Source organism: Poecilia reticulata, chromosome 1 (genome assembly GCF_904066995.2).
Source record: "Poecilia reticulata chromosome 1, P_reticulata-male-v2, whole genome shotgun sequence".
NCBI lineage: Eukaryota > Metazoa > Chordata > Actinopteri > Cyprinodontiformes > Poeciliidae > Poecilia > Poecilia reticulata.
In genome coordinates this window covers 26,001,023-26,024,710 of record NC_088830.1, presented here as the reverse complement: position 1 = coordinate 26,024,710, position 23,688 = coordinate 26,001,023, and the positions used below count along the sequence as shown (strand labels likewise).

General features: G+C 39.3%; 1 protein-coding gene and 1 long non-coding RNA gene across 4 annotated transcripts in view; one reads left to right on the top strand and one right to left on the bottom strand.

Moving 5' to 3' along the window:
- Positions 1-23,592, bottom strand: part of LOC103469703 (inactive rhomboid protein 2) — a 54,481-nt gene extending 30,889 nt beyond the window's left edge. For all 3 annotated transcript variants that reach the window (XR_014088699.1, XM_017304256.2, XM_017304297.2), the window contains exon 1: positions 23,221-23,592. The gene's annotated coding sequence lies outside the window, so the exon portion shown is untranslated. The remainder of the gene's footprint in view (positions 1-23,220) is intronic.
- On the top strand, positions 152-9,438 carry LOC145552596 (uncharacterized). Its single transcript, XR_014088695.1, has 2 exons — positions 152-976; positions 7,260-9,438. It is a non-coding gene; the product is annotated as an uncharacterized LOC145552596 (long non-coding RNA).
- Positions 23,593-23,688: the final 96 nt, after the last annotated feature.

The following is a 23,688-nucleotide window of genomic DNA, read 5'->3' as shown; positions in this document are numbered from 1 at the left end:
CAGGCAACTTCCTATGATTAAGCTTCACATGACGGTTTGAACAGCAAGCTGGATGTAAACAAGTGAAAGCAGATCTGAAAAAATGATGAGCAGCAGCTGAGAGAGAGCGAGCAGAGAGCAGAAGGCGCGGTGAGGAAGAGCAGCAGAGAACAGCAGCACTGCAAGCCAGTACTACTTCACAAACAAATCAAGTCTGAAACTGCAGGATCAATCATGGCGCAACGCACATTTCAACAACAAATTCAAAGCAATTTTTTAAGAAAACGTTTATTTTTAATTATCTCTGCAGTTGACTCTGGAGTACAGCTATGCTAAAAATTAAAATTTTATACCAACAAAACCAATTCTATCTAACATAGAGAAGAAAAATATAAACAAAAACACTCAGTAGATGTCCTGACAGTGTTTGGGATTTGTTGGGTAAAATTAATCATTTTAACTAATCATTGTTTCATCATTTTATTTGAGTGTTTTATCTACATGTGTTCAGTTACCTTTGACCAGTCATGCTTTAAGGTTCTTTCTGTATCTATAATGTAATTTCCTACTCAAGGGGTCCATCTGTTCTGTTATCTCAGCATTGTTCTACTGAAGAAGGTCATCATAATAAAAGCCATTTCCAAGCAGAGTTGAGCAGAGCTCACCAATCTTTGATCCCGAGCGGGTTAGAGGTTGTGGATCTCTCCCTTTGCAAAGGAAGTCATAAAACCCTCATTTGTCTTGTGTCTGGTTCTATACAGGTCTTGAACTAACTTTAAAAAACCCCAACAACTTGGTGCTGTGACCCGGAGCCCAACATACCGACCGTTGGCTGACTGAGGACGACACACCGAAGCCAGTGCACTGCCGGAGTCAACAAGACCCGAACAAAGTCCCGGGGAGTAAATTCTCCGCTGGGCCGGTGAAATAGGTCTCCCTTCGTCTGTCAGCGGCCGATTGACGGGATCCAACCTGACCAAACCGACACACCAATTGAGTGAGTAGAAGCTTTTCACATGAAACAGCCGATACTAAAGAGAAACTTAAATTCTGGGTTAGAGTCCCTAGTTGACGGAGTTCAACTTAAATTCTGGGTTAGAGTCCCTAGTTGACGGCGTTCAACTTAAATTCTGGGTTAGAGTCCCTAGTTGACGGCGTTCAACTTAAATTCTGGGTTAGAGTCCCTAGTTGACGGCGTTCAACTTAAATTCTGGGTTAGAGTCCCTAGTTGACGGCGTTCAACTTAAATTCTGGGTTAGAGTCCCTAGTTGACGGCGTTCAACTTAAATTCTGGGTTAGAGTCCCTAGTTGACGGCGTTCAACTTAAATTCTGGGTTAGAGTCCCTAGTTGACGGCGTTCAACTTAAATTCTGGGTTAGAGTCCCTAGTTGACGGCGTTCAACTTAAATTCTGGGTTAGAGTCCCTAGTTGACGGCGTTCAACTTAAATTCTGGGTTAGAGTCCCTAGTTGACGGCGTTCAACTTAAATTCTGGGTTAGAGTCCCTAGTTGACGGCGTTCAACTTAAATTCTGGGTTAGAGTCCCTAGTTGACGGCGTTCAACTTAAATTCTGGGTTAGAGTCCCTAGTTGACGGCGTTCAACTTAAATTCTGGGTTAGAGTCCCTAGTTGACGGTGTTCAACTTAAATTCTGTTTTTGTATGAATGAGTGAATGAATGGTGTGGAATCAACTGAGGATTTAAAACTCGTTCTGTCCTCGGCATTAGAAGCCTAAGTGAAAGACCGGACTGAGAAATAGTCTCAGCCTAGAAGCCTGTCTTTCAGGGGACAATCGGGGCTCACAGTATAGCAATCCTCTGTTGAGAGTACACACACATAATTTTTGCTGTTGCTGGTTTTTTTGTTGTTTTGAGAGAATCAACACAGAGTATTTGAGCAATATGGGAAATAAACAAGGAAAGGGTTACAAACCACAAGGAGATGAAAAACACATGGTTTTAAAACACCCTAATAGTTTAGAATTCAGAGAAAAATGGATAAAAAATTATCAAATGAAGATGGAGCTAAAAGTTCCCCTTTGGGAAGAATTAGTCGGTCTTTTAAATACAAAAATAACCTATGCCAAAGGAAATAAGAAAATCAAACTAGAAAAAGAAAAACAATGTGCAGAGACATGGTTGACAGAAGCAAAATTTAGAAGAGAACAAAAGGCACAGAAAAATGATCGAAAGGCAAAATCCCTCTTTGTCAGACCAGAGGATAATGAGACACAACCATGTGCCCCTCCCCCTTATGACAATGCTCTTGGTGCTGCGGGAGGAGCTCCAATCCATTCTCCGTCCCCGCAGCCAGATGAATCATTAGCTCAACCTGGTCCCTATGCAGAAGTAACGGACCTTTTAGACAACTTGGCTGAACAGGAGAAAGAGTTCAAGCCACAGAAGAGCACTAAAATGGTCCTTCGCAGTACAGAAAAAAAGTTAAAACAGGAAAAACAATCAGTTCCCGACCTTCCTAGTGATTCTGATGATGTAATGAATGCTTGTCCAATGGTCCAAGTTGCAAATCCTAGAGCAGGAGTACAAGGTGCTCCAGAACATGTATATGTCTTTAGACCATGGACATTGGAAGAAGCTAGACAAGCAGTAGCAGGTGTAACAAATGTAGAAGAGGATGTGGATAGTTTTATAGTAGATATGGAAGGGTTGATTTCTTCTTATAGATTAAATGGACTTGAGCTAGGAGAAGCACTTCATTGTGCTTTGGGAAAACATTGGGGAAGAGTGAGAGGTTCATACACAGGAAGAGATGGCACTGGTGTAAAATTAGATTATGAAGCAGACTTGACAGGGAATGGGGGGTTGGCTACACAATGGAAAGGTGTGTGTGACAGACTTAGAGTTGCTTTCCGACAAAGAGCAAATTATGACAAATTGGTTGCAGTAAAACAGAAACCTGAAGAATCAGTTGATGATTTTAGAGTCAGATTTGAACAACAATTCAAAATTCATAGTGGCATCCCTTATAATGAAGACGCAGAAGGTGCTTATCAACAACAATTGAAAACTGCACTTCTGAATGCCATACTCCCACAACTCTCACAGTGGGTAAAGAAACACTGTGTGGGTTATGAAACAAAAGCAGTCTCAGATATAATGGCGTGGTCGAGACATGCTGAACAAATTGTAAAGAAGAAATCGCCAAAGTCAGACACGTTTTTCCAAACTGATTTTAATGATTCAGACATCTTTTTCCAAGGAGGAAACTCCAGAGGAAGAGGTCGAGGAAGAGGAAGGTTTGATCCTTCTTCCCAACCCAGACCCTTAAACAATCCTGATGCATGTTGGATTTGTGGAAAGTCAGATCACTGGAGTAGAAAATGCCCACAATATCCAGGTCCTCTTATTGGAAGGGGAAGAGGGCGTGGTAGAGGACGCCCACGGTTCCAGCAATCACAAAATGATTCATTTTCTGCATGACTAGATCAGCAGGAAAATGACGCTGAAGACCCTACTGAGACAATTGATATTTGCTCAGCTTGGGATTTTTTGAGTGCTCTGAAAGAAAAACCTTACATTGTATTAAATGTAGGTGGAGCTGATGTTGAATTTTTATGTGACACAGGAGCCTGTAAAACAGTGCTCAAAGACAAAATAAAAGCAGCCCAACCATCTAGAAACTCTATTTGGGTACATTCGGCCGATGGTCAAGTTAATAGAGAATCAATTTCAAAACCACTTCCCTTTACTGATCCAGTGTCTGGTCACAGAGTACATGCTTCTGTTGTATTGTCTCCTAAGTGCCCCATAAACTTGTTGGGCAGAGACTTGATGACTAAACTTGGAATAGGAGTAGCCCCAACTCCTGATGGAATGCAAGCATACAGAATTAATAACGCTGTGCTATTTTCAAAGGACATTCTATTCTGTGCCTACACACTGAATGCTAAAGGGAACTGGAACACAGTTAGAAACCTAGTTCAGGAAGCTCAGGCTCCCCTGACTAAAGATTATTCTTTGATGCCAAGTCAAGACCTCCATGTGACCATGGCAATCAATCCTGATGAGGATTATATTCACAAATTTCTAACGGTTTCAACAGTTGACATTGCAACAGATTATCTGTATACTGATAAAGTAAGCTTTTCAGCATATACAGTAATCCTACCCCATCAGGTTGATGACATGTTCAGAGGTCCAATTCCACATATTTCAGTCTGTAAAATAGAAAATGATCCCTGGAAACACTCAGGCCCTAGGCTACAAAATGCTAAATTCTGTTCGGATTTCCAAGACAGCCCAGATGGTTGGCAGTTCAGCCCAAGTTGCCACCTTTGGAGAACACCCTGTCCCTTCGTTTTGACAGGAAAAGCTTCTGTTCTCCCCCTGCAAACCTGATCAATATTTCTTTCTCAGGAGGACGAACGTGATCTTTCTGTCCTGCCCTCCGCTCTTTGGTCAACAGGACCTTCTGATGTAGGTTTATTAACCTCTATTCCACCAGTTCAAATTATCCCTAAATCAGATTACAGACCCATTGTTAAGCAATACCCATTGAAATCTGAAGCAGAAGCGGGTATCGCTCCTGTTATTGAAAAACTCTTGAACACTGGCATAATCCGATACTGTAATGACTCACCGTGCAATTCGCCCATTTTTCCAGTTCAAAAAGCTAATGGCAAAGACTGGAGAATGGTACAGGATCTTAGAGCAGTTAACAGTTCTATACAACCTCTAGCACCTAATGTCCCCGACCCTCACACTTTACTGAACTCTATTATCCCAGGAGCTAAGTTCTTTACTGTGATTGATCTCAGTAATGCTTTCTTTTCTGTCCCAATCCATCCTGACTCACAGTATTGGTTTGCGTTCACTTACAGGGGTAGAAAATATACATACACCCGACTTCCTCAAGGCTATACTGATAGTCCAACCTTGTTCACTTTAGCCATTAACTCTTGTTTGGCTAATTTCTCTTTTCCACATGGAAGTCAACTTTTGGTATATGTGGATGACTTGCTTGTAGTTTCTGAGTCAGAACAGTTTTGTAAAGCAGATTCTTTGGCACTTCTCCATTACTTATATAATACAGGAAACAAAGTCAGTAAGGAGAAGGTACAATGGGTAAAAAATACTGTTCATTATCTTGGCCATACCATCTCTCCAGATGGTAAACAGATACAGGAATGCAGAAAGGAAGTGATCAGGAATGCACCTAAACCAATTACCAAAAAGCAAATGATGAGTTTTTTGGGTTTGTGCAATTACTGCAGATCATGGATTCTAGGGTATGCAGAACTTACACAACCCCTTCTAGACACCATCCATGGCATACCCATAGCCCTGACTGATAACATTGTATGGACTCCAGAAGCAGAGCAGGCTTTCACAAATTTGAAGTCTGCCCTCATTCAAACCACAACACTGGTATTACCAGATTACTCCAAACCTTTTGTTCAAACAGTAGATTCCAGAAATGGCTTTATGACATCTGTCTTAATGCAGAAACACGGGGAAAGATTGAGACCCCTTGCATTTTATTCTAAACGCCTTGATTTTGTGGCTCAATCACTTTCTCCCTGTGTTCAAGCTGTTTGTGCTGCGGCTATAGCAGTGGAACAGTCAGCAGATGTTGTTCTTTTTCACCCTTTAACACTTCTTGTTCCACATGCAGTTGATGTTCTTCTCCTGCAAAGCAAAATGAATTTGTTGTCTCCAGCTAGACACCTGTCTTATACAGCTATCTTACTTTCGCATCCTCACCTGGAAATCAAAAGATGTACTGTTTTAAACCCTGCCACCCTTTTACCACTTCTTGAGGATGGTACCCCACATAACTGTTTGGAGACTACTGATGCTTTGCAACTTCCCCGTCCTGATCTTAAAGATGTTCCATTAGGTACAGGCCTTACTTGGTTTGTTGATGGTTCTTGTTCCAAAAATACTAAAGGTGAATCTCAGACGGGTTATGCAGTTGTTGCTTTACCAGATGACATTATTGAAGCTTCCAGCTTGCCGCGCACACACTCAGCACAAGCTGCTGAACTTATTGCCCTGACTAGAGCTTGCACTATGGCTGAGGGTAAATACCTTACCGTTCACACAGATAGTCAGTATGCATTTTCAACAGTTCATTTCTTTGCCAAACAATGGGAAAGACGAGGTATGATTACCTCTACTGGAAAACCTGTTACTCATGCATCCCTGTTGAAAGATTTACTTTCTGCAGTGCAGCTTCCTTTGTCGCTTGCAATTTGCAAATGTCCGGCACATACAAAAGGTGCTGATGATGTTTCGGTCGGAAATAGGTTTGCTGACGCCATTGCTAAACAAGCTGCGGCTGGACATTTTGATAGTACCTCTTTCCTGTCTTCCCAACCATTAATTGACTCAGTTGTTCTCTCTGACATGCAACACCAAGCCCCTGTATCAGAGCAAAAACTCTGGATAACTAAGGGTGCAACTTTGAACTTGGATGGTCTCTATCATGTCGCTAATAAACCTGTTTTGCCCAGGTCCCTTTTCAAAGCAGCGGCTGTTGTGACCCATGGTCCCTGCCATGTGTCAACAGGGGGGATGATATCATTAATTCGAAAATATTTTACAACTTATGGTCTAGAAAAGTACTTAAAGGGTTTCTGTAAATCATGCCCCACCTGTATAAAACATAATCCACAGGGATATGTGCGTCCCAAAAGAGGAGCTTTCCCTAAACCCTCCTACCCTTTTCAAACAATGCACATGGATTTTATTGAATTAACACAAAGTGGACCATACAAATATTGCTTGGTTATGGTTGATGCATTTTCCAAATGGGTAGAAATTGTTCCATCAAAGCATAATGATGCACTAACAGTAGCTAAAGCTATTTGCAAAACTATTATCCCACAACATGGCATTCCAGAAACAATCTACAGTGACAATGGACCACATTTTGTGAACCAAATCATCAGTCAGATGGCTCAACATTTAGGCATAACTTTGAAGAACCATTGTGCCTATCACCCCCAAAGTGCAGGCTTGGTTGAAAGAACAAATGGAACTATAAAGAGCAGATTAAGAAAATGTATGGAAGAAACAGGAAGACCATGGCCTGAATGTTTGGATTTAGTAAAATTGTATATGAGAATAACTTCCAACATAGATGGGTTAACACCTTTTGAAATCATTCATGGCAGATCTTACAGATTGCCTCTTTTTGGAAAAGATTTGGACAAAGCTGATGAAGAACAGACATTGGCTGATTACATGATAAAAATGTTAAACGACAAAGAACTGTTAAAAGCAAATTTACTGCCGTCTGATTCTCTTCCTTCACAGGAGGATCCACAAATCAAACCAGGAGACTGGGTCTACATAAAGGTTATCAAAAGAAAGAACTGGGCCAGTCCTCGATGGGAAGGACCCTACCAGGTTCTGTTGATGACACCAACAGCTGTTAAGATCGCAGAAAGACCTTCCTGGATTCACCTGAGCCACTGTAAGCTGCAGAGAGTGCTGGAGCCTTAAGGGTGAGATCAAAGTCCAAAGTCTGATTACAAAGGGGTTACACTGTATAGAGGTGTTTCGTCTCAACTTCAGTGAAGAAAGGACTCTCACCCCTTAGAACAGGTGCCTCCAGTGTCCCTGTAACCTAGCAACAATGGGAGCCTTCATTGGGTGGGTTCTCTGTTGTGCTGTGGTCTCTGTGTGCTACACTCTACAACTCCACCATGATGACTTCACTACTTGGTTGCAAAACCTAGATGAACACCAGGATGGCGGTGGTAACCTGTGGGTAGCCTACCTACATTACCTAGCACAAAATTCCACCGGAGAGGCAGGGTGCTACGTTTGTTCCAGACTTCCACTTAGCTCACACCAGCCTACTCTGACCTATGAACCAATGACAGCAGAGGAAGCGGAGTGTTTCCAGAGTCGATCTTTAGGGGGTAAGAACACTGCCCTCAGATACTCATCTACTAATCCCTCTGATATTGTTGAAGTTCACTCCGCCCAGTGTGACAGATTTCCTGCAGTCCTGAAGTGGGAGGGAAACACAGCTCCCCGTACTTTTTGGACTGAACGCCGACCCGATATGAAACATCCTTGCTGCTGGACTCAAGGATCGGTTGTTAGCGGTACAAAACTCGGTAACACCTCCTCCTGCAGCAACACCTTCCTGATGTCACGTATCGGTCCGAGTAATATCGCCGTGCCTCGATTCTCGACTCCTGGAGCAATGTGGCTCTGTGGTCATAAACTATATGACTTTCTACCAGGAGAATTTCAGGGTCGCTGTGCACCTGTGTGGGTGTCAGACGGAACCACTATCATCAGTCGTCGACCAGCTTCATCATCATCGGGTAAACGGAAACGTGAAGTATTGAACTTTAAGCCTCATGACTCAGTCTGGGGGACTGACGTTCCTCCAGAACACAAACACTGGACTGATGGACAAAAGGTTACTCTTGCTTTGTTTCCGTGGATAGGTGTGGCAAAGAACATTCTGCGTTTGGAAACGCTCTCTTACAGATTTCATGCATTTGTGAACATCACAATGGACATTGTTAAAGGACAACAGAAGGAATTGGCAGCCATTAGGACAATGGTACTGCAAAACAGAATGGTATTAGATATGCTAACAGCCTCTCAAGGTGGAGTTTGTACATTAATTGGTAAAACTTGTTGTATTTACATACCTGGTGACAATGATACGCATATTAATGAAGCCTTACAGTCTTTGAAAAACTTCCAACAGGCAGTCAAAGCTGATGAAGTTGATAATAGTCAATCCTGGTTGAGTTGGTTCACCACTGGGTCGTGGTGGCAAATGTTGCTCAAGATTTTTGCTTCTTTTCTGTTAATTTTTGTTCTCTTTTTGATTTTTATGACTTGTATTTTGCCATGTACGAAGGCTCTTATCCACAAGGCTGTGGTGGGACTTCTGCTTCAGGCCCATGTTGTGAATTTGAATCTTGTCCAGAAACTTGAACAAAACACATTGCTGTAATTCTTTATGATGCATTTCACTTAAAGTTTTGTACAGCAAAATCAGTGTGATGCTGATGCTTGATTTGCAGTTTTGTTGTTTCCTCAGGTTCTGTTTGTAGTTTTTCTTAGTTTTATGTTTTGTTTTCCGTTTTGTCCCTTACGGGTTCTTCTGGTCTTCATTTACTGGATTGTGTATTTAGGACATAAAATGTTGAACAGGGGGGAATGTTGGGTAAAATTACTCATTTTAACTAATCATTGTTTCATCATTTTATTTGAGTGTTTTATCTACATGTGTTCAGTTACCTTTGACCAGTCATGCTTTAAGGTTCTTTCTGTATCTATAATGTAATTTCCTACTCAAGGGGTCCATCTGTTCTGTTATCTCAGCATTGTTCTACTGAAGAAGGTCATCATAATAAAAGCCATTTCCAAGCAGAGTTGAGCAGAGCTCACCAATCTTTGATCCCGAGCGGGTTAGAGGTTGTGGATCTCTCCCTTTGCAAAGGAAGTCATAAAACCCTCATTTGTCTTGTGTCTAGTTCTATACAGGTCTTGAACTAACTTTAAAAAACCCCAACAGGATTGTTGTGTGTTTTACGTCTGTTAGTTCGGTGAATAGTCTTGCCCACGTCAGTCTTGTTTAAATTTAAATAAATCTTCACCAGGCCACATTGCCATCTGCATTTTGGCTCCCCGCCTTCATCAATCATGACAGTAAAAGAGAATTCAACCCCCATTTATTAAAAATATATCATTAAAAGTGTTTTACTTAATTGGAAACCACTTTACAATAAGACTCCCCCAATAGATGGCTAATAAATAGATGGTTTTTATGTCTAAGCACTTTATAAATCATTAATAACTGTTTATTATGCATTAATTTGGTGAGAGAAGGAGACGAAATCTACCAGTTTCTTGCAAATATATTCTACCTGGAGCTGTTATACTAAACATTTCAGACTACCTTGTAAGCACAATAAGCATTTGTAAACTTACTTTTTTACAGATGTAAAAACTTTAAAAACATTTTGAAAGAAAGTTGAGATGTGGAAACCAAATTAGAATTATCCATCAATCATATTAATGCAAAGCTCTTAAAGATGGTAATCTAGGAGATTTATGTTTGTTGCATTCATCCTGAGCCGATCAGCTGTTCGATCAACCAACCAAACAGCAAATATCACCTTATTATTATACAAGTGCTGCTTTACTATGGACAAAATGACAACATTGAATAATATGTGAAATAACGACAACAATAACAACAAATAAGCAGCTGCAAGTTGTAAAATGTAGAAGATTTTTATTTTATATCTCCATGTTTCGTATTTTAGTTTTACACAAGGAAGCCGTGGCATTTTGCCGTTAAAACTCCGTTATTAAACCAGCCTGTGACAAGTTATGACATCCCACAGTCGAGGAAACGCTCCAGCGTTCTGTCACCTGCAAAACTCCTCTGGAAACTCATTAGTCACTGCTTGATGAATGAATCACAAGGAAAACAAGCTTCAAAGCAAAGACTGACGGCAAGTTTTAACAAAGAGCAACTCGATTCCTGCGTAAAGCTCAACTCAAACAAAACTGGGAGTGCAGATTCATTCAAACTGTGCTTACATTCCCAGTGTTTCAAGGGTGAAATTTTGTTATGTTTATTTAGGGATATCATGATAAATTGTCTCCGTAATCAATAGTTTTAGTCAGAGGCTTCTTCAAGTTAGTTGTAACACAGACTGCTGCAGGAGACCTTTCCTGCCCACTGCCATCGCCATCTTTTGTTACAACTTTTAATTTCCTTTTGGGATCAATTAAGTATTTTTTTATTTAATTTGAATTTAATTATTGTGGTAAACAATAATATTGCTGTTTTAAGACAAATTTCAAGTAATATATTAATAGTAGCCTCACTATCAATATAGACCAATAAACTTTAATTTGGTGAAAACATTTAACACTGAAACTAGAAGATATTTTAAATATTCAGAAAAAAACTGCAATAACCAAAAATAACAGAAAAAAACACACACACACAACTGAAACTATTAATATAATAGTTCATGATGTCTCCGTAAACAAATTCCTCCTAAAAAAATATCAATAACCAGAATGGAAGTCATCGAGTTAATTTAACTCATCATGAGATTAATTGATTCATTGCAACAGATTTATCCATAATACCAACTTTTCTTGGGTATTTTAACTCATTACAGTTTAACAACTTCTATTTTAAGAGAAACTAAACTTCAACTTCGTCTTTTTTCACAGTTATTGACTGAATATTTTCAATCTTTCTCTTTATTTCAGTCTGTGACACTATAGCATTCAAACCCTTGATGACCGAGATAAGATTGCAGGTTGTAGAAACAAGTTCTGACTCAGCTGACCCGACTGAATTTGGTGCCAGCCTGTTTGTGTGCTCGGAGACGGAGCAGCAGAGGAAACCGCCTCCTCACACTCCAGTATTTTTAGGCGATGCCTTTAAACAACCAATGTTGCAGATTTAATACAAAACCATCTCAGTTCAAGCAAAACGGATCCATGTGTTGCACAAAGTCAGAATTCAGGTCCAAAAAAAACCTACAATGCAGTAAATGAGGGAAGCTGCACCTTCTTCCACGAATCTGCGTGCCCAAACATGCGTCGCTGCATGCTGCTATAACGGCCTTGATCCCAAGCCAAGAGCTCCTCTCAGTCCTTCACATCCGACCTACATAAGTACAGGCAGCACCAACAGACACACACATCATGCATGTATGTCGCAATGTGTCACCCAAACTGCTAATCTGAGACATTCATGGCAGAAAGCCTTGTTAGCTAGCCCAGCTTGCATTGTGTTTCTCACTCACAGTCAGATACTGACAGCAGCGCCAGACAGAACTCGAGTAAAGACATTCTGTCCTCCAGGAACTGACGAGGAAAGAACAACTCTGCACCGGATCCCTCCAGACTTTAAGATACTGCTGGTAGTTTATAAATCACTGAGCGGCTCTGCAACACAACACATTAAAGATCTACTGCTGTTGCATCAACCGTCCAGAACCTCTCAGGTCTTCTGGTTCTGCTCTGCATCCCCAGAACCAGAACCAAACATGGAGAAGCAGCATTCAGCTTCCAGAAACAAACTTCTTTAAAAACCCACCTGTTCAGAGTTGCTTTTGAAACATAATCAATGAAACTTTAAAACAACAAGCTGATGTGTAACAACAGCAAAATGCAATGTTTCATTTAATGATTTTGTATTTTTGTGCTGTAAAGCACTTTGAAATGTCTCATTGCTGAAATGTGCTACACAAATAAAATGTGATTGACTGAACACTTTTTCTAACCATCTATACCACATGTGTCAAACTCTAGGTCCGTGGGCCAAATCTGGCCCGCAGTAGCTTCTTATGTGGCCCTCTAGACTACATGAAAAAGTTCCTCCAGTTTTTCACAAATAAGCAAAATTCACACAAAATCTATATTTGTTCTGATTCTACTGCAATTTTTTCTCAAAATGAAACAAAAACATTGGGTTTAAGTGAGTGCTGCCTCAAGTAAAACGTGGCCAAGTTATAATCTGTGATTGATGCAGCAAGTCATAAAAAGTCACTTTTAATATCATACAGTAGCATAATTATTTTTTTTTACTTTTCTAAATTAGCTCCATAAAATCTGTAACTTTGAAAGCAGAAATTACAAAAAACATTCACGAAATCCTGCAGAGACTGATCAGTGTGGAAAGATGTTCAATATTATTTAATTTTACGAAACACTTCTTGAATCCAGAAACAAGCTATTCTAATATATTTTAACAGTTCAATGGTGTTACGACTGACGGCGTACAGTTGATTATAAATGATGAGTCGGCAGGTGCCCATCCCTGATTGATTGATTGATTCCAAGAAGACGACGGAGATGTCCCATTGGCTGCTTTTCGGAGGGGACGGACATAAAAGATGCTGACGCGGACTTCCTGTGTTCCATCCTCGACTCATCTCCACCGGCCACACCCTTTTCCTTTGTTTATCTGTGTTAGAGTTCTGTAGTGTAAGAGTGAGTTGCCGTTTATGTTTCCTTAGTTTTCTCATGTTTTTCTTAGGTTAGGAAGGTAAGTTTTTTTGTACTTTGGTTTATTTACTTTTGATTAGGTAAGCTTCTGTTACTATTTAGATAGGTTCTTTTTGTTTGTTGTTTTCGGCGATAGCTCACTCTGAAGCCAAGTACTCCATTTGTAACATCTTGATCAAAAAAAATATATCTTTTTAAAAATAAATCATTATCAACTATTCAATTTTGTGTGTCGGATGTTGAGATCGGAGGAGGATGGATCCTTCATGTTGCGACCTGGCCCCCCTAGACTGGTCGTAACAATGGGTTTTATCAATATATTCTGGCGTAACCGGCCCTTTAAGAACGCTTAGATTTTTTAGTTTGACACCTCTGGTCTATACAAATGTCAGAGGTCAGCGAAGGACTGAAAAGTTACACACCGAGATCCTAAAGCAGTTCTCTGATTTTCCCAGCATGCAAGGGGTGGAAAAATGCTTTCGAAGCCATCAGAGAGATGTATAATATGTGGTGTGATTAAAGGTGCAGTATTATGTGTTTTCCAGGCACTTGGTGCCATTTTATAGCACAATCAAGTGACTGTGTTACTGTCAGTTCTGCTCAGATAAATCTGCCCAAATTTCCTTAAAATTGGGAGATCTGTGATCGGCCGATATTTTGCTTTTTTCCCCCAAAATAGTTATATTAGAATTTTTCTGTTACACAAAAACATAAAAAACAACAAGAAAATAATAATTTGCTATCCCAAAAACCCAAACTTCATTCTGCCTGCACAAAAAATAAATAAAATGTTTACATGTCACAGTGTTTGAGAACATGTCCGATATCTAAAGTCTTCCCTTTCGCTATACAAGTCAGTTTTTCCACTGCCAGGTTGTTGCTCCATAGTTTCATCTATTCATTTATCTTTGGTCTTTCTGATAGGTCGATGCTTACATGTAAATCTGATCTGATCTGATCTACCTCTGCAAAAGTCTAAAAATCAACCACTTTTGCTCTGCAGAGAGAAATTTTACACCAGGTCATGTCTGCATGTTTCAGTTAGCAACAGCCACCCCCCTACTGCCAACTCAGCAACTTTCTACACATATTCAGCAACATGTTAGAGGAAACAAATTGAATCGGTTAAATTGTAATCGGCAGGTCAGGCTTTTTAAAAATCAGTAATTGGCCAGAAAACTGGAATCAGTGCACCCTTACTATCAAATATTACTTAAAAGAAATTTGAGTTTGAAATTGGGTCTCTGTCTCTTTAAAAAAAAAAACCTGCTCCTTCTGAAACTCTCTTCAGGAAGTAATCTCAACATGGCTCCTCTATTAACCCTTTAAGAACATTTTCACCAGTGTCTCCCCAAGAGGTAGCTCCTATAATGAGCTCAGCAGCAGAGTAGTTCCACCTGGTGTTTGCCAATTGCTGCTGGCTAGTCTGAAGGAGCTCCCACTGCTGCGTGAGGAAACTCAGAAGTTTGGAAACTGTAGATCCGAGGAGGAGCTGCGCCTTGAAGGCGGAGCCAAGTCCACTCAGGCATTTTGAACGGCTTGATGGTTGTCATGGAAACTAGAGGATTTTTTCAAACATGCATGAAAGAATCAAAGCAAGACCCCAAGTGTTGCTCTGAAAGCTCAAAAAGTCGATTGTACATAATACTACCCCTTTAATAGAAAATAAATGTCCTGTGTAGTCTGTAGATGAGGTAAAAGTGAAACAGACTGGAATAAACACAATGCAAGCGGACGGTGAAGTTACCAAGTGCAAGCTGCCATTTTATTTGCGATTAGTAAAATGAAGTGTGTGTTATGATGCTGCAGATTGCTGAGTGCTGCTCTACTGATTTCAGATCCATTAACTTAAATAGCAAAGTCACTTTGGATAAATTAATAAAACATTCGCGTGTTATACACAATGAATGTTTCCTTTCCTAAAGGTCCAACCAATAAAAATATCTAAATTATTTCTAGGACGGACACCGACACAATAAGTGTACCATTTCTCTCTGAACGCGGTTGCCCTTCAAGTCTTTTTAGATTGTAGATATTTTTCTGACAGAATGTTTCAGGTCAAAACAGGTTCAGGGCTTTAAACAACAACCACATGACCACCTCTGTAAAAACAGGTTCAACCACAAAAAACATCCAGTTTCTGACCAAACCCAAAGCCCTGCTGGGAACAATGAACAGCTAACATCACACAAAAGTTAACTACTTTCTTTGAAATATGATTCCAAAAGGAAAACTTTTATTTTTAAACACAGAGCGATTTGGATGAGTCACAAAAGGTCACTAGTAAAGTTTCTGAGAAAGTCTGAATATTACATGAGGTCAAATAAATAAATGTTCATAAAGAGATGTGTGACAGCACATTGGCAGAAAGTTAAGTGGAAGGATAAAGTGTGATACAAAGTTATTGCTTTTAGAGCAATAATTAGTCAATTCAAGGCATGGATGTTGTTCTCTACATGTTGTGATCAACGTAAAAGTCCCAACGTGGGAAGACAAGTTGAGGTCGAACACCAATGTTACCCTCTGATCCCTGAGGGAGGTAAACCAGTGACCTCTGTGAACGCCACAGGAAATATTGGATTGCTGAATGAGTGTGAGGTAGTAATTTGATGCAAAGCGAACACAGCGGCTGCAACACAGAGGAAAACAGCTGCATGATCAGAGCGACGTATTGCTCAACAATCTGATTCTTACAGCAGGGTGACGATGTTGCACAACGACTGACTGTTTTTAAACTGCGCTGAATGCATTTGGACAGCATGCATGCGGAACATAAAGTTTAACCCCATGTGGAGCATAACCTCAGGGGAAAATCTTCCTCTCGTTTTATTTATTTTGAACATGATAGTATAAAATCATGCACAAGAACAAGGAATGCAAAAGACACGTATGCAATATATATGTTTAAGCCCCGCCCTTTTGGATCCGCCATCCCAGCGACGTGAGCTGAAGAACACTGGAGATTACAGCAAATCAGCCTGAATAATGAGGAGTGGGCATAAATCATTTATCATGATAAACTTTCATCTTTATCACAATAGTGCCACAAAATATTGTGATAAAACTTTAAGCCCACACGTGGAAGGATGTGGTGATTTGTGGCTTCGGTGTTTACTGTAAATCTGTGATCAGAAAGACACGCGTGCCTGACTTTAGATAATCTGCCAGTTTGACATGCCTGACTCAAACGAAGGGTTCGTTGTGTTGAAGCAGGAGCGTATGTAAACTTCTGACTTTTCAGGAAAGGAACCGTTGTTACAGTTTACCATAAAATTTCTTTACGCTTCCCTGTGCTGACAGGATTTACGGAGATGTTGATTATTTTTCCAGGCAGGACTTGGCACCTGCTTGTATTGATAAAGGTACTAATATCTACTTTAATGACCTTAGTATCACTGTGAAACATTGGCAGGAAATTGGCATAAACAAAGCCCGATAGAGATGTTGTAAAAGAGGAAGTTGACACACCAAACACAAAAAGGTTGAAGGCTGTTAAAGGACTGTTAATATTATTTGTTTTAAAGGCACAATGTGCCACTTTACAGCACAATCAAGTTAAAGTTTGTTTTTTAAATGGGGCAATATGCAATAATGAACAATTACATTTAAATATGTGAGATTATAGCCAGGTGCCTAATTTCAATCTAGTCTAGTCCCACTGGTAAAATTCTAATGAACATTTAAATTGGAACCGGAAGACATTTTAAATATCCAAAATAAATTAACAAAACAGCAGAAACAACAAATAAAATGGATACTTAAGTCTCTGTAAGCAAAACTGTCCTTCAAAATAAAAGCATGTTGAGACCAAAGCACCAAATTGAAGACTTTTGCCATCCATTTTTTGTAGAAAGTGAGAAACGATAAATCATGCAAATTGAAATGATTGAGTTTAATTTCTTCTGTGATTAACTGACTTATTTGTGAAGACAGGCCTGCTGACTTCACACTTTGACACCTTGAAATTGAGTCTCTGTCTCTTTAAGAAGCTTTCCAACACTCACAACAATGCTTCTCATTATGCCGTTTACAACGTTGGACTGGGAAGTAGATCCAGTGATGAGCTCAGCAGATGTGCAGGTCCACCAGGTGTTTAACTGCTGCTGCTGCTAGTCTGAAGGAGCAGAGTGGGTTCACCACGCTGAGGTTTCTGGATGCTTATTTTCATTTGTCCACAGCAGCTGGATTTCCACTAGCTGTGTAGCATGATCATCAAAATAATCAATAAACACTTGAAGTCATCACATCAGTCTTATTTAGCTAATCTGAGTTTTACCTTCTGAACTGAATTACTGGGGTAAATAATTGACTGCACTGTGGAAAAATCTTAAGGATTTTGCCTTATTTCACAGTTTTCTGCTCCATTTTCTGGTAATTACCAGATTGTTGACAGACTGGTAATTACCCTGGTATAAAATGCAATATTGCGTGATCACCACTGTGTATTTCCTGCCATTTAAAGCATCATGCTGTCTGTTGAAAATAAAAAGACCCGTTCACTGTGACAGGTGTGGGCCTGGGACACAGTATGTAAACTAAAGTTAAACAGACAAAATTTGTATGTGGACACAGTGAAACTTTTATTTTTTATAACTACTTCCAACACCTGCAGAATATCAGTGGATGTGGCAAAATGTTGCAGCTTGATGCACGGATGTAAAGCAGATGTACTCTATGTTAAAGTGGAGGTAGAAGTAGCTTACTAAAACTAAAAGATTCAGCCTGATCAACACTTTGATCAAAACAACGGCTACAGAAACATTTGCAAACAATAACAAGCCAGTTATGGTAATTTTGCAAAGCATAAATCAATAGTGAACTTAAAGTTTCTCAGAGAAAAATAAAAACAGAAATGCTTTAAGAGTATATTGTGTCTGACATGACAAAAAAAAATAACTCCAGTAAAAACAAATGCTTCAGTTCTTCACAGCTCTGAAGCGAATGTTTGTACTACTTTAACTAAAAAGCACAAACAAAAGCAAAGGCATTGTTCTACACCAGTAGGAGGTGACAACTTTCAGCTCTGCCAGAAGATTATAACACTAGAAAGATAAAGTCTCTGTCCTTCACTTAAACCAGACCAGCCAAAATGTTTGGCTTGTTGTACAACTTCATTATGAATAAAACAAACATATTATGATGTTAATGTTCCCAAACTTGGACATCTGTTGGTCAAACTCAACAGATCTGAAAACGCTAAACACAATAAACCGTAACTTTATGTCTAAAATGTCACTCAATGAGGAAGAAGCCACATTTTCCCAAGCAAAATTCAAATTACAGTTTGAAAATGCAAATGTCAGCTGATTAAACTGAATTTAACAAATACCAAAGCATGGTGTTTCTCATGCTACGAAGCCTGAGAAACACCAACCCAACTGTGAAGTACGGTGGTGGCAGCATCATGCTGATGACATGTTTTACAGCAGTGGAAAGCTGCAGCAATTCACAAAATACCATAGAACATGAAAAAAGAAAATAATGCAGGAACATTGAAGCAAGATCTCAAAAAGTTAGGTAGAAGGTCAAAGCCTAGGCGTTAATGGACACTAATAATAAGCATATCACCACATTATTTGTAAATTAGCAAAAGATTAGCATAAAATGTATGATCGAAGAGGCCACCACAAAGTCTTGACCTCAAGCCCATAAAAAATAGCAGCAGAGATGGAACGTGAGTTATCAACTTAGTCTACTAACGTCATTCAGCTGCACTAGTTTGACAGAAACTGGGCCAAAGTTTCTGCAAGTTATTGAGAGGAAATTGTGGAAGAATTATGTCAAGTCAATCAATACAAAAGGCAGTTTTACTGTTAAAAACCAGCCCTTTATTCGATACTTTGCTTCATATAGAGTTTCTGTATTCTCTGCCATTGAGAAATTATTTTTTACTTGAAGTTTTTAATTTTACAAAATCACCAATGTTTGTCCGTGACGTATATAATGCGATAGTATAACACTATAAAGCTTCCTGGAAACTGCCCGCACTGTAAACAACCATCCTCCACTGCGAAGAGAGAAGTGAAGAGTTGAAAAAGATGGAGTTTAATCTTAAATATTTGGACTGAACGGCTTTGTTTTCTTCCTCCGCTGCCACCGCTAAAACTACAGACTATAAATCTAAAAATCAACATTATTGTTCACAACTTCTTCTGCTCACTGATTGGCCTGGTTGAAATTATATCAAATGAATCCAAGTCAATGAGAGGAATCCCAGACGGAGCGGAGAAGGGAGATGAGAATCGAGTGAAATTACAAAGAATGGCAAAGGCTGGGCTAAAACACTAAGAAATGGTATGAAAACTAATAAATACACTAATAATTTTGATAGCGTGCACTGAAATAAAGCTTCAAAGAGTCAGGCAGTGAAGAAAAGATGTCTTCAGGTTTCAAATGTACGCTATAAATTCACTTGCACAAATAGAGATGAGACAACATAAAAAAATCCCCACTTATTTTCATTCTATTCTAAATATCAAAATAAATTAACTCAGTTGCAAAAGGTACAAAGTTTCAACATGTTTGTATCCAGTCCTGATGCAGAAGTTGTTTTTCGTGAAGCCGTGCTCTAATTCATAAAAACTTTCACGGTCCGAACTGCTACAGGTCTGTTTGTGGTTAAGTGAAACTAAAAGCTAAAACTTTAAGATGTTTACTGCAGCTCTTATCACGGATAATCTGAAACCAAAGGTTTGTCTTTGCCAAGTAATTTCAAGGTTTGCAACAGGCTGTTGCATTGTGCTTTTCTCAGCCTGAGCGGTTTTCTTTTAGTTAATCAACATTTAGTCTTAGAGGAAGTCATCTCACATAGTTAGTTTTTGTGATGGCTGCACACAAGTCCATCAGTGGTTGTGGTGAGATGCACACAAGGGAAGGTCTTTCCTGATTGATATCGCCATAAGACTACGCCCTGAACTACCAGAGAGCCTCAGCTTCACACCAAAAACGCAGTTTTCCTCTAACATTCATGGCAGTTATCACACCAGAAGCTCAAGTTCTGATTCTTCTTCTTCTTTTTGACATCTGCCTTGGTGTTGAGCTGCATTCTTACAAAACATATGCATGAATCTGCAAAGATCTGAGAGGCTGCAGCATCACTTGTCACCTTCATACTGACAATGCAGTTTCCATAACACCTTTTTCTGCTCTGTGTCTTTGGACAAATGCGCAAGAAAGAAACTGACCTCAGAAAAACAACGTTTACCTAAGTATCTGTCACTTTCATCCGTTTTATCAGCACTAATATTTATATTTTAATTGTTATGATCTTTTGAAGCAGTTTCGATTTTTATGGCTGTTATTACTTAAAATACTACATTAACATACAACACAACTACCACAGTAATGCCGCAGCACAAACAGCAGCCATCGTTTTGACAATACCACCCACTTTCAGCCACAAATGTTAATAAAACAAACAGATGCCACTGTGGGAGGAAAACGAAAGTACACATTTCCTCTGTGAACACTGAGATAAGAGTTTTATCTTTTTATACTTATATCTATACGTAGCAAACAAGTAAAACTGCACACAAATTAAACCTCACTAGAAATTGTTTTGTTTATTTAGTTAATGCTTTTAAAATGTACTGCTAAAACACAAAGAGGAACATCTGACATTCCCTTTTACAAACCTATAAGGAGGTATTGATTTGCACCTCTGACCACAAGAACCAAACCAATTGAGGTTTTTTTACCGGAAAGCTTTAAATATTTTCTCACCTGATAGTCCGGTAGATTCGGGTCAATTGGGAACCAAAATTGCAACATTTGTTACATTTTCAGCTGCTGTGGTTCGCTTTCACACTGCACTGTCAAACAATTCAAACCCTTTGAAAAACCTGTTTCCCTCCGCGCCTGTGGTGGCGCTGCACCGAGAACAACTGGTGAAACACGAAAACCTCCGAACAAGACCTTCCTTCTTCACAAAATGTGGAGTGGCGTCAAATTTTTGTGATTCTAGCATTTATTTCATGTCTTTTGCAAAAGACCATGAGTCATTTCTTCCACTAGTGCTAGACACAGGTTTGTTTAGGTTGCATTTACCCAGAATGCCCTGCGCTGTCATCCCATTAAGTAATATACCTAACCTGTTGGATGGCAGTTCACTGCCTGTGATTGCCACATTACGTATATTTTTATTGACTGTGATGTTTAAAAAGACTAGTGGGTGCATTATGATAAAGGAAAAGAAGAAAAAGAAAGTCAAGGAAAAGTGTTTCTATCACACAAATAGTGCCTCGATTACAGACCTGAAACCTCCGGACCCAGTAGGTTTCCAGCAAAAGTTGCAGCGGCCGATCTGGATAAGACGTGAACCGGCTTTGTGAAACTGAAAATCCAGCGCTAAGTCTGAAGTCACTTCAATAAACAATTAATCCAGCTAGCATTAGCAAACACCTAAAGACTTCTGACAGATTACTTCAAAGATCTGAACAAATAAAAGTCAGTTTCAAATTACAGAAAACGAGAGATTACGCTTGATGGACTCAGACCTGAACCTTCAGGGCCAAATAAAGGCGATTACAAAGTCAGCCTTCTATCACCTGATAAACATTTCTAGGATTAAATAATTAATGTCTCAACCAGCTAGGGGCTTTTTATCCCCTCATTTTACAGCTCATAATTTTAAGGAATTTTATGTTAGTTCACTGTAAAAAAAATTTAGTCATGTGTCACTCACTCATTTTGGTTCAATTAAAATAAAAAAAAAAGGCAAAAGTAAAAGACCAAAAAGGGACTCAAGATATGCTAATATGTCTTATAAAATCACAGAGAAACAGTTTATGTGATACTTCATCATTTATGATTATCTCCAGAATTAATTGAGATACTTAACTAGGAAGAGAAATAAATGAAAATTGTTTTAATAATACAGATTTTATATGGAAGCAGGAGGGGCTGAAATTTAAAAACAATCTAGAAAATATTTTTTCTTCAAACTCAGAAATTTCCAAAGTTTTTCTTTTTTTTAGAATATTTATGAGACAAATCTAAAAATTTCTAATGTCTGATGTTTTCCTCCAGCAAGTTTTATACTTTTAAACTCAGCAATTTCCTTTTATGTGTGCGTGGTGTGTTTGTTTTATTGTTTTGTTTTTTTATATTAAATTTCAGATTTCTCTTCTAAAATTTTAGCCTTTTCGAACTCAGAAATTTCCAAGATTTTCTCTAGAGGATTTCTGAGATTAATCTTGAAATATCTGAGCTTTTTATAGAAAATGTTCGACTTTAAAAATTCAGAAATTTCCCCCCAAAATGTTTTTATTTCTGAGATAATTCTCAAAGCTTCTGATTAAATTTTTTAAACAAATTTTTGACTCCACCTTGTACAAGATGGATTTCTGAACTGACCTGTAGATAAAAAATATATATACAAACAAATGTCCTGCAAACATCAATTCCCTTTTGTGACGTCATCCCACACCAGACAAGTGGGCGTGTCCAACTTGTTTTCAGGAAGGCACAGTCTGTTTTAATTCAACACATTGTAAGAAAATAGCAAAACAAGTAGAAGTTTTTACCATTACATCACATTGTAAAAGTGACACCCTACATTTAAGTCAAGTTTGACTGATTAACAAAGACCAGGCTGAGTAGGTGCTTTAAAAAAAACAACAAAACTGCTGTATAATTAGATGACTTCACAGTAATGAGCTGTTGAGGGGAATTACACTAAACAACAGCAGCTATTTTTACTCTGTTGCGACTCACCAGCTTGTACGCTGAAATACAACCATTCCAGGATCTACTAAGTCAAAGAAAACATTTATGTCCAACTTTAATTTGTGTCTCCATTCAGCTGAAAGTCTCAGTTTCAGTTAGCGTCGTGTGTCTGTAGTGTATGTAAACATAACCTCCTACAGCCATTGAGAACAGATGGAGGACTGTAAGGTGGGCAGCGCAGGAATATGACAGACATGGCGCCCAGAAGTAACTTTAAATGGGGCAGCAGATGGAAAACTCAAATGAATAACTGGACTTGTTTGGGTTTGGACGGGCGGGTAGAGCAACAAAGGGCTTGCCGAGGCATGCCGACAGCTAGTTTCAGAGCGGTGGGGTAACAACGGCAGTAAGAACCGAACATTACCACCTTTAGCTCGTTTTTACTTTAGGTAAAACAAAAGGTAGCACACAATGAACCTGGTTACTCAACACCGTCTACCCCAAAACAACATTAGCCGCTCTCATTTAAAAAACACCACGAGTTACCAGTCAGTTGCTAAATACACCAAACGTCTTTAAATGTTTTACTCACCTCCAAGCAAAAGTAGTTGGCTTTTTATTCATGAGCAGGTGGTAAATGTCCGAAAAACTACAGTTAGATTGTGACAAGTGGTGTGTCACAGACTTCCCTCTTTCTCTCCTCCGACATCCTTATTTTTTGAATGCAGCTTCAGAAAGCAGAGAGCTCCGAGGAGGAGGCGGAGCCATGTCTTATCTTCAGAGGGGGAGAGTCTCTGCCTGGGTCCGTTCCAACCACCTCCAACACCCCGGAGCTGCGTGTGGAAACTACCCGCCGCAGTTACTCCTACACAAATATGCACCGAGCTGCTGCCAGGCCAGGCTGTGTTCAGTTCCTTCGGCTGGGACGGACCACCAGAGGCGATTCCAGACCAAATTTACCAGGGGGCTACCCCATTTTTTTTGGGGGGTCATTACATATAGAAAAAAAGGAGTAAATTTCCCCCAAAAGAGTCAGAAATGTTTAGATTATTCTCAGAAA